At 33.1% G+C, this 12839-nt stretch overlaps 1 pseudogene; it reads right to left on the bottom strand.

The window, feature by feature from the left end:
- Window positions 1-3248: 3248 nt before the first annotated feature.
- LOC108484990 (probable disease resistance protein At4g14610) lies at window positions 3249-11772 on the bottom strand (annotated as a pseudogene).
- Between the last annotated feature and the right edge of the window lie 1067 nt (window positions 11773-12839).

Raw genomic sequence — 12839 nt, 5'->3', positions numbered from 1 at the left:
TATAATATAAAAATAGCCTAATAAATATGCTAAGTTAAAAAATTTTGACAGATAATATTAACATTAATAATAATTGGACTGAGATTTTCAAATTAGAAAAGTAAGAGGATTAAATTTTATCTTTTAAGTACAAAAATTTCACTATTAAATGTTGATTTTGGTGTTTATATATATGATGAAAAATTAACGGATGAGCTATTTTACTAATTTATTTAACATATAAAATTAATTTACTCATTTTTTTAGTAAAAAGAGTTAAAATATAATTAAGTGTATAGTATAAGAGATTTTGTGATACTTTTACCCAAAGTGGAGCGTGACATTTTCATGTCATTTTAATTACTTTTATTATGATAAAATTGAATATTAAAAGATCTTATTATTGGTATAAATTTCATCATTTGAAATTTTTACTTATTTATCTATAAAAATATGACTTCAGATATATTTTTGAATCAGTGAAAATATCTTTTAATGTTTATTTAATTATTAAATTGACATTAAATAAAATTTTTAAATAATAGTATTTTTTTCACTTGAGGATACTTGCACTGTAAAATCTGATATGTCTAAAAATAATAGAGTAATAAAAGTAATGTTTTTCAAAGAAAAATTTTCTTAAGTCATAGTATAATGACAATAAAACCGAAAATGATAAAAAATTATTTTAATTAACGATGAAATAAAATTATACTATTCATTCATTATCATCACACATTTATTCAGTTTATATTGCATATTATACTAAAATTATTTTAAATTCGCCCTTATTTACTTTTCTCTATCATTACTCAATATGAAAGGTTCATTTTACAATTGTATGTTCTTAATCATTTTAAATTTACTTTATTATAATTATAATTTGGTTAAAATAAACCATAAGTCCCTATACTTTTATAAATTTAAAATTTAATTCCTATATTTTTATTTATTGATGTAAAATTTTAAAATAAAAAAATTTGACTTGGTAGCCATTTACATTTCATCATAATTATTAAATTATGGGGCTTGGTTCCTTTTATTTTATTTTTCCCATTTCCTTATTGGCACAGGCAAAAGCAAAGCAAAAACAGCAATAATTGAAGTTTTATAGTTCACACATTGATTGATGGTGGGTGGGTGCTGGGGCCTCTCTATTCTTTTGTAGATTCACTATTACCATTTCAAGATTTTCACAAATCAAATACCATATATGTATATATATAATTATAATACAGGATTAAATCATTATAAATTATAGTGAACGAAAATTAAACTAAAAGAATATATATGATGAGATAAAGACTCACACGTTATAATTGTTTATGATAAGATTAGAATCTAAATACTCGAAAACTCAAGATATCTTTTTTTTTTTTTTGTTTTAGATCGTTTTTCAATAAAATCGTGGGTAATGTATAATGTTTTTATTTTAAAAATTGTAATTGGTCTAAATTGAACTTATGAAATTATAAATAAATATAACAACTTTTGCCTTTTAAAAAAATTATTATTCGATTTTGGCCCTTCCTCTTAAACTATATTCTAGTTTTTTTTTTGTCCTTGGACAGACTTATCTTTAGGTCATTTCAAAATTTTATAATAATTTTTGCCTTTTAAAAAAATTATTATTCGATTTTGGCTCTCCCCTCTTAAACAATATTCTAGCTTTGTTCGTCCTTAAAAAGACTCATCTTTAGGTCATTTTAAAATCTTATAACAACTTTTAACTTTTAAAAAAGTTATTATTCGACTTTGGCCTTCCCCTTAAACAATATTCTAGCTTTATTCATCATTAGAAAGACTCATCTTTAGGTCATTTCAAAATCGGGGCTTCTAGTGAGTCTTTAGGAGATCCAAACAGTGAAAGTGTTAGCCTTGGTTGGGAGAAGCCTTGGTTGGAATCTCGGGCTGATCCAATAGCCAGCAGAGCAGATTGAAGCCATAAAGTGCTGAAAAGAAAAATCTAAGGTTTTATTTGGAATTACGTGGGGTTTATAGGAAAATCTAAAGTTTTTATTAAAAAATAATTTATCTTATTTATTTATTTTATTTTTTAGAATTAATTTTAATTTTTTCGAGTAGGAGCAAAAACATGATATTTTATAAAAAATTATTGATATTTATACGGAAAACTTGGACTTTTATATGAAAAATATTTTATCTTTTTTAATTTTATTTATTTTTGAATTAATATTTATTTTTAATAAAAGAGAAAATGTTGGGGTCTTATAAGAAATCATCTTAGAACTTAAATAACTCAATTTTTTTTTTGTAAAAACTCATGTTTTTTAAGAAATAAAACTAATTGTAAAAAGGACAAAATAAAAATTTACTAAAGTTGAATGACTAAAATGAGTATATGTAATGAAAAATTAACTGCCAGTGACTAAAATGATAAAAATATATAACGAAAATGACTAAAATTTTAAAAGCATGTAATGACAATGCCCATATTGCAATTATTTACTTATTTTTTATGCCAAAAATGAAAATTTATGAAAGTGGGGTGACCAACTGTATAACTTAACCTATTATTGTCTAAGTTATGTTCAATTTATACTTTGTAATAATTAATTTTGGTTGAAGTGAAACAAGTAACCTTTAATTACATTTTATGGTTCATAAAGACTAATTTTTTCGAAATTCATAATTGTCTCTCTATACAATGAGATATTCAAGATTCAAACCTAAATCTCCTTAATAGTACAAAGTGCCTTCCCACTTTAACACGTATTTATTTTGCTTTTGCTCTTTGATCCTCTACTTTTATTCTCTACTTGAGGTTGCTAGAAAGTTTAGTATCAAGTCTCTCTTCACTTTTATGTTGTAAACCAATGTTTTTGTAATAAGATTAATGGTTAGATCAATTAGGCCACCAGTAAGATTAATGGTTAGATCAATTAGGCAACCATTATCAATTTGATTGATTGATCCGGTTTAATTAAATAAATTATTAAAAATTTATTTAAAATATAAAAACTTAGTTTAATTGTATCCATATTGGTTTGTGGATAAACCGATTTAAAGTCTTTCTACAGATTGATATACTGACCGATTTTCAATCTTACTGGTGAATTTAATTCGGGTTTTGTAGAGGTAAAATCGATAACAGGCCTATACCCAAAATTAAGTCCAATGAGATTTGATAGAACAAAAACAAGTTAATCGAAATCATATTTAGGAATAATGATTTAGATTCGTACAAAATCTGGTGTTGATATGATAGAACAAATAAATAAAATGGTAGCTAAATGGAAATAGAAGCAGCCAATTGAGAGAGAGAAAAAGAGAGATAAAAACAGCGTGAAGCACTTTGCAGCGATTAGAAATGTTTACATTTCATTTAAAAACAGTTCTAAAAGAGGGCAAAAATGCATCACCGGCGGTGGCTTCGTTCTCCCATTCTATAGTTTCCCACCAATCTTCCCTTCCCAAAATGGTGACCTGATTCCCTGTAGTGTGAGAGTTGAGAGGAAGCTTCTCCAATTTCGGACAGCCCCACCATAGACAAATAGTTTTCAGACATGGAAAGGGTAGGGTATCCCAGTATATGCTCTTCAATTGTGGTAGATTGCCTAAATCAAGTGTTTCAAGCTTCATAAATGGTTTTGGGTTTGGAATTCCAACGTCGTCTGTAACTTCACCAAGTTTTTCCTCACTTAATATTTCTTCCATTTTTGCACATCCATATATGGAAAGAAACCTTAGATTTGGAGCAAGAATCAACCAGGTCACGTCTGTCAATTTGTTGCAATTCAGAATTGAAACGCGGCTCAATGTGTGAAAGCATGGATTATAACTAATACTTGTAGAAAGCTTTTCCATTTTCATCTGTTCTATACTTTCACAATATTGGAAACATAATTTGCTCCATATTTTCTAAGCATAAAACATTGAACACATTTGATTCTCTAAAATTACTCAATTGCAGTGCTTGAGTGTAGCTTCGAAATAAGTGGAAGCTTAGAAATCTTTCTAGTGCAGACATGCCTTTTATCCAAATTCTTATTATGTTCAAATGTTGCAAGCTTTTCAATTCCTCTATGAGATGTTCATTATTCCCATTTAGAACATTGTCTTCCTCTGGATAATCTTCAGTTATCTGGCAATGATTCATTCTAAATATTTGCAACTTGGAAAAACTAGTTATCAGATGTGGTGGGATTTTTCTGAGATAGTACCTGTAACTCAACTCCAACAACTTCAATTTTTTCAAGGATTTCAACTCTATTGGCAACTCTGTTATACCAGTATAAGATAGATCAAGACATTCTAGTGAAATCAATTGAGAAATTCCCTTAGGCAATGCTCTAATCGTTCTGTTTTCTGACAAGTTGAGAACAGTTAGATGAGGTATAAAGTGGAAGAAGCCATCGCTGATCACCTCCAACTTATTTTCTCTAAGAAACAATGTTTTAAGGTTAGGACAATTAGGTGTTCCTCTGAGAAATTCAATCTTATTCTTCATCACTGACATTCTTTTTGCATCTTCCCATGCCTTAAACATCTGGTTCTTCAAGTAATTGAACCCCTGCTTTTACAAAAAACTTATTCTCACTTGCTTCAAGCTCGCATGCTATCCATAAAGTCATGTCACGAATCACATCATGCATCTTTACACAATCTTCTCCACCTATTTCACCACCTCTTTCCAATAAACAAGCACTAAGAAGAGAACTAATAATGTAGTCACCTTGCATTTGAGCTTCACTAATTCTATCAAATTCATTCTACAACCCTTCACAAAACCAATACTCTATTAATCTCTTTCTAGGAATACAATAATCTTCCGGATACATGCAACAATATAGTAGGCAAGATTTCATAGTAATAGGCAAATTCTCATAACTGAATTTTAAAAGTGAAAATACCTCTTCTTCCATTTTTGGTAATGCAGATCGCTTCAACATCTCTATTGCATATTTCCATTCTCTAGGTGTTGTCTTGCAAGCCATGGCACGACTGATTGTAATTAGTGCAAGAGGCAACCCACTGCACCTTTCAACTACTTGTTTAGCTAGGTTTGGAATATTTGAATGGCTGTTAAAGAGTTTCATCTCCAACCTTATCTTGGAACAATGCCCAAGCTTTCTCCGATTCCAAGCACTCCACTTTGATTTTCTTTTGAGCTCCCATTTCACCACATACTTCCAAAGACCGAGTAGTGAAAATAAGTTTGGAACCATTTTCTTGGCTTGGTTTTGGTATCCCAACTTGGTTCAAATCCACCCTCTTCCATAAATCATCTAATAATACAACAAATCTCTTGTTGCGCAAGACCCCATAGATATCTGTAGCTTTCTGGTCAACACTTTTATTCTTCCATGAGTCATCCGAAAACCCAAGATTTCCACTAATCCTATCTTGAATCTTTCCAACATCGTAATCTTTAGACACCAAAGCCAAGATAACAACATCGAAACCATTCGGTGTGGTGCTGAACTTCTTGTTAATTTGGGTCAAGAGTGTTGTCTTGCCAACACCCCCTAAGCCATAGAGGCCAATGACCCCCACATCTTGTTAGAATTAAGTGACCCAAATTCTTATTTAAATAAAATACGATGGAAAATAAAATAAAAGTAAAATCCATATAGAACTAGACTTCTTTTATTTTATTTTAGAATAAGGTTTTAAACCTTATTAAACTCCATCTATTTTATATTGATTAGGATAAGGTGTTTCAATCCTACTAGAATATGGCTTTGCAAGCCTATAAATAGACATAGTCTATTCCTCTTGTATTTGAGTAAAAATTTTTCGACATAGTGAATTTTCTTCTCCTCTGCCGTGGTTTTTTTCGAAAGGGTTTCCACGTAAAATTTATGTGTTCTTTATTTTATTTATTTTATTCTATTTTATTTTTCACAAATTGGTATCGAGCTTAGGGTTATTCATCTCGATCACGGTAATGGCGTCTTTGAAGTATGAAATTCATTGTTGGATCGCAACACAGATTTGCGTTGTGGCAAATTAAGATGCAAGCAGTTCTTGCAGATGGATCTAGAGGATGCCCTGCTAGGATAGATAAGATGCCTTCGACATTAAGAGATGAAGAGAAGAAGCGTAAGGATCGAAAGGCATTAACACAATTACATCGCATTTGTCCAACGAAATTTTGCAGGATGTGATGAAAGAGAAAACGCCATTGCATTATGGAAGAGGCTAGAACAAATATGTATGTCGAAAACTCTAACAAGCAAGTTGCATATGAAGCGGCGTCTTTATGCTCATCGTTTGGAGGAAGGTGCGTCGTACACGAACACTTAACGGTGTTTAAAGAAATTCTCTCAAACTTGGAGGCCATGGAGGTTCAAGATGATAAGGAAGATCTAGGGTTGATTCTACTTTGTTCGTTGCCCGTCTTATTCAACCTTTAGAGACACGATTTTATATAGCCGCGAGTCTCTCACAGTTGATGAGGTTTATGATTCTTTAACCTCGTATGATAAGATGAAGCATCTTGTGGTTAAACCCAACTCTCGGGAGAGGGTCTCATTGTTCGTGGGAGACAAGACAGGAATGTTGATGATGATCGTGGTAGAACACGAGAACGGAATCCTCGTGGTAAATCTAAGGGTAGATCGAAATCTTCAAGCAGAGGTAAAACTTGCAACTTCGCAAGAAGAAAGGGCACATTAAATCTGAGTGCTATAAGCTACAAAATAAGATTAAAAGGAGGCTGCGAATCAAAAGGAAAACAACAGAAAATTCGGTGAAGGCGATGTTGTAGAAGACTACGGCGATGGTGAACTTCTAGTTGCTTCATCAATGATTCTAAAGTGCGAGGAGTGGATACTTGATTCAGTGCACCTTCCACATGAGTCCCAATCGGGATTGGTTTACAACTTATGAAACGATGTCTGAAGGTGTTGTTTTGATGGGAAATAATGCTTCATGTAAAATCGCGGTGTTGGAACAATTAAAGTTAAGATGTTTGATGGAGTTGTCGAACACTTAGTGACGTGCGGCATGTTCCGAATTGAAAAGAAATTTAATTTCGTTGAGTACTCTTGATTCAAAAGGTGCAGATACACGGTGAAAGTGGGGTTTTAAAGATTTCAAAGGGTCCTTGTTGTGATGAAAGGGCAAAGAAAGATTGCCAAGTTATATGTTTCTGAGGTTCTCTTCATTCTTGGTGATCAATTGTCGCTTCCTCTTCCTTGTCGATGATGATATTACTAAACTTTGGCATATCGCCTAGGGCATATGAGTGAGAATGGCATGGCGTAATTAAGCAAAAGAGGACTTCTTAATGGGCAAGGAATTTGCAAACTGAATTTCTGTGAGCACCTGTGTGTTTTGGGAAGCAAAGAGAGTTCGATTCACTAGAGGAATCCATAACACGAAGGAAGCGTTGGAGTATATCCATTACGATCGTGGGGCCGTCGAGTGCCTTGAGAGGTGGAGCTAATTATATGCTAACCTTTATTGATGATTTTCCGAGAAAAGTTTGGGCGTTCTTCCGAAGCGAAAAGCGATGTGTTTTCCACATTTAAGTCTTGGAAAATTATGATTGAAAAAAGACGGAAAAGCAGATAAAATACCTCCGCATGCACAATGGCTTAGAGTTACGCTTACGATGAGTTTAATAGATTGTGCAAGTCGAAGGATCATGAGACACTTGACGGTTCGTCATACTCCACAAAGAAAGCGGCGTTGCGAGCGAATGAACAGAACGATCATGGAGAAGGTTCTATGTATGTTGTCAAATGCCAACTTACCGAAGTCATTTTGGGCAGAAGCAGCCTCTACTGCATGTTTTTTGATCAACCGATCTCCATCCGTTGCCATTGAGAAAAAGACTCCACAAGAGGTATGGTGCCGTAATCCTGCTAATTATTCGATTTAAAGATTTTTGGGTGTCTGCGTATGCTCATGTTGATAATGGAAAATTGGAACCGAGATCCATTAAATGCGTTTTCTTGGTTATAAAGTGGTGTAAAAGGTTATAAGTTATGGTGTCCTGAAAATAGAAAAGTTGTGATTAGCAGAGATGTTGTTTTGATGAAAGCGCTATGCTACCTAACTTATCTCTTAAAGACTCTTCCAATAAAGAAAACCAAAAGTAGGTGGAGCATCGATTAATCTGAATCAACTCCTCAAGCCAATACAAAATTGAGAATAGAGTTGCTTCTTCACCGCAATACTCTATCGCCAAAACAGGACAAGAAGAGAAATTAAACCTCCAAAGAAGTATGCCGAGGTTGATCTAGTTGCTTATGCTTTAAATGTGGTGAAGATATAGATGCGAATCAAGAGCCATTTAATTATTTCGAGGCGATTAGTTGTGAAGACTCGAGAAAAGTGGATGTTTGCTATGCAAGAGGAGATGGAATCACTCCACAAAAACAGAACATGGGATCTTGTAAAACTTCCTAAAGGTAAAAAGGTCATTCGTTGTAAATGGGTGTTAAAAAAGAAAGAAGGGACTCAGGAGTTGAAGAACCGGATATAAAGCAAGGCTTGTTGCAAAGGGTTCTGATCAAATTCGGAGTGGACTTCATGATGTGTTCTCTCCGGTTGTTAAGCATAGTTCGATTCGAGCTTTGCTTGGTATTGTGGCCATGCATGATTTGGAGCTTGAGCGGTTAGATGTAAAAGCGCATTTTGCATGGAGAACTTGAGGAAGATATTTACATGCAACAACCGAAGGTTTTATAGTCTCGAAAAAGAGGACTATGTTTGCTTCTTTGAAAAAGTCCCTTTACGGTTTGAAACAGATCACCAAGACAGTGGTACAAGAGGTTTGATTCCTTTATGACTTCTCATGATTTCAAAAGAAGTAGTTTTGACAGTTGTGTCTACTTTAAGAAAAAGCAGTGATGGTTCTTTTGTGTATCTACTTCTTTATGTTGATGACATGTTGATAGCAAAGAAAAGATAAAGAGAGATAAGAAAGGTTAAAGCCCAACTAAGTGAAGAATTTGAGATGAAAGATTTAGGACCAGCAAAGAAGATACTTGGTATGGAGATTCTCGAGATAGAAAAGCAAGTAAATTGTACCTAAGTCGGAAGGGTACATTGAGAAAGTTCTTTGCGTGTTCAATATGCAGAGTGCTAAGCTCGTTAGTACTCCTTTAGCGACCCATTTCGGACTTTCATCGGCCTTATCTCCTCAATCGATAATGAGATTGAGTACATGTCACATGTTCCATACTCTAGTGCGATGAGGATCTCTCATGTATGCTATGCTTTGTTCACGCCCGATTTATCATATGCATCAAGGCGGTTAGCGATACATGGCGAATCACGGTAAAGAACACCGGAAAGCGATTCAATGGATTTTAAGATACTTACGAGGCACTACTAATGTTTGCTTACGTTTGGAAGAACTAAAGATGGAGTTATAGGGTATGTTGATGCTGATTTTCTTTGGAGACCTTGATAGAAGAAGATCTCTCACGAGTTACGTCTTTACAATCGGAGGTTGTGCAATTAGTTGGAAAGCCACTTTGCAAACTACGATCGCTTTGTCTACCACCTGAAGTGAGTACATGGCGATTCATCGAGGCTTGTAAAGAAGCTATTTGGTTGAAGGGACTATTTAGTGAACTCAATGAAGACCTTCAAATCAGACAAGATTTTGTGACAATCAGTGCCATCTTTCTTACAAAAGATCAAATGTTTCATGAGAGAACAAAACACATTGATATTCGGTATCATTTTGTTCGTGATATTATTGCTCGTGGTGATATTGTTGTGAGCAAAATTAGCACTCATGAAAATCCTGCAGATATGATGACTAAGTCACTTCCTATAACCAAGTTTGAGCATTGCTTAGACTTGGTTGGTGTTCATTGTTGAAGTTAAACCCTTAAGGGGTTTTTGGAAGAGGTGAAGAACTTGTTTATTGAAAGTTCGCGATGAAGAACTTGTTCATTGAGAATTTGTGTCAAGGTGGAGATTGTTAGAATTAAGTGACCCAAATTCTTATTTAAATAAAATACGATGGAAAATAAAATAAAAGTAAAATCCATATAGAACTAGACTTCTTTTATTTTATTTTAGAATAAGGTTTTAAACCTTATTAAACTCCATCTATTTTATATTGATTAGGATAAGGTGTTTCAATCCTACTAGAATATGGCTTTGCAAGCCTATAAATAGACATAGTCTATTCCTCTTGTATTTGAGTAAAAATTTTTCGACATAGTGAATTTTCTTCTCCTCTGCCCGTGGTTTTTTTCCCGAAAGGGTTTCCACGTAAAATTTATGTGTTCTTTATTTTTATTTATTTTATTCTATTTTATTTTTCACATCAGAAGTTTCCAGGAGTTCCGTATATATATTATCCCCAGAGACAGGGATGTAAGGTGTGTTCCTATATTAGGATGCACATATACCTGATGGATATTCTGAAAATTCCTCTTGCTGGAAGCAAGCATTACGAGTCACATCGATGTTGGGAGGACATTTTCGATGCGATCATGAATGGCAAACACTTGGTTTACATTGCCGGTTGTTCTGTTTATACTGAGATCAATTTGGTACGTGATTCGAAGATATCTAAGCCGGGGGGAGACACCAAGCTTGGTGACTTGCTTAAGAAGAAAGCAAGTGATACATGAAGTGATTCGTGATATGGATTTATGAATAACATGCGAGTTTGAAGAGGAAAAGGAGATGGTTATCTGCACTAGGTGAACTCACCTCTATATTTATTTAGGGGTGTGGTTAGGTGTAAAAATGTGAAGAAAATGATGGATTAAAACCCAACAAATATTTTTATAATATTATTAATATTATTTTATTTATTTTAGAATGTTTAAATTTTTAAATTTATTTAATATATTTTCAAATAACTTGTTTATTGAGCTCAAAATAAAATAAATGAAGATAAAATATATATATGAAGATAGACAACGAATCTAACCCCATCTATTTGTCAAAATTATCTTTTTTTCGTTGCGTAGGGTCTTACACATTATATCTATACTATTAATAAAAATTATTAATAAAATTTTTCATTGAGTTGATGTCACCCTCAATCAGGTCATCAACTTAGCTAAAAAATTATTAGAATGCAGGTTGAAAAGATGGAGAAAAATCAGTCATTCATAAACATTGATGAAGGTTTCTTCAAAAAGTTAAGAATTAATAATCTGTTTTAAAAATTAAATGTGTTTAATCTTATACATAAAGAAGGTAAATTTTTAATTACTTTTATCACTTAAGAGTGGTATAAGATGAAAATCTCATGCACGATTTTAAATGATTTCATTTTACAGTAGTATATTTCTAACAGCCTCACATCCTCCTTGGCAAAAAAGCCAAAGAAACTCCTCCTCACAAAGAAGTATTGTCCGAATTACAAATCATTTATCAAACTTAACTTTTTGGTCATCAACTTTTACATAAGAATTCGTTTTAATTCTCAAGAACTCCAATAATCGAGTCCTTTGGGTAGTCAGAACAGAGAAGTTAGAACCAATGAAGTTACCAACCTTATTATCATCAATGAGGCAAGTTACATTTTTCCATACCTCAGACATTTTGGCTTTATAGGCTGATTTTGGCATCTAACGCCATACTTAGAAACCATAGCTTCACGCCACAAAGAGGAGGGTACAATAGAGGAAAATCTGGAAGATGTTAAGTGTAAAATATCAAAAATTTTGGTAAATTATAGTTTTTTTTTTTTTTTGATGTTTTCAGGAAAGATTCAGCTAAATAAAAATTCTTCATTCATAATACTCTCATGCCTACTTATTTTATTACTGGAGATTATTAGTGCATGATTCATGCCAAATAAATGCTAAAAAGATAATCTACCTAACCTGATCTCGTCATCCATTTGACATTTGAAAAAAAAAAAACCAAAATAATAAAGCCAATGAAAGAGATGTTTGCTTTTGCCCATAGAAATCCTTTCTCCTTCATCGCTAATAAAACTACTCTCTTTAGTCTTTACACTTTACACCCACAGCCTCATTTTGTTTCCTTTGTTTTTATCCATCAAAGGCTTTATTAAGCTGAACAATGGGCAATTGCTGCTCAGTCCAAATTGATTTAGAGAATTTCATCATCCGAGGCTTGGATTCCATTGCTGGCCATGCTAATTACATATGCAAGCTTAAACAAACTCTTCCAACTTTATCTGCTGCTCTTCAAGATCTTAGGGCACAAAGGAATGATGTGCAAAGGCAGGTTGCTGTGGCTGAACAACGACTATTGGAGCGGCTTGAGCGAGTTCAGCTATGGCTTTCAAAAGCGGAAACTATGATAATAGAGGCTGAAAGAGTGATTGAAGATGGCCCTAAACAAATAAATAACTTGTACCTCGGCGGCTGTGCTTCCAAGAGTTGCTTGTCTAGCTACAAGTTTGGTAAAAAAGTGGCCAAAATGCTTCAAGAAATAAATGATCACATGAGTAAGGGAGCTTTTGAGAAGGTAGCGGAGAACCAACCCGCAACTTCAGTGGTAGTTAGACCTGAAGAGCAGCCGATTGCTCTAGAGTCCACAATCCAAAAGGTATGGAGCTGCATCGTGGACAAGATGTGTGAAAAATAAAATAGAATAAAATAAATAAAAATAAAGAACACATAAATTTTACGTGGAAACCCTTTCGGAAAAAACCACGCAAGAGGAGAAGAAAATTCACTATGTCGAAAAATTTTTACTCAAATACAAGAGGAATAGACTATGTCTATTTATAGGCTTGCAAAGCCATATTCTAGTAGGATTGAAACACCTTATCCTAATCAATATAAAATAGATGGAGTTTAATAAGGTTTAAAACCTTATTCTAAAATAAAATAAAAGAAGTCTAGTTCTATATGGATTTTACTTTTATTTTATTTTCCATCGTATTTTATTTAAATAAGAATTTGGGTCACTTAATTCTAACAATCTCCACC

This window comes from Gossypium arboreum, chromosome 6 (genome assembly GCF_025698485.1).
Source record: "Gossypium arboreum isolate Shixiya-1 chromosome 6, ASM2569848v2, whole genome shotgun sequence".
In the NCBI taxonomy this organism is placed as follows: Eukaryota; Viridiplantae; Streptophyta; class Magnoliopsida; order Malvales; family Malvaceae; genus Gossypium; species Gossypium arboreum.
Note: the sequence above shows the minus strand (reverse complement) of the source record. Positions and strands in the feature narration are given on the sequence as shown.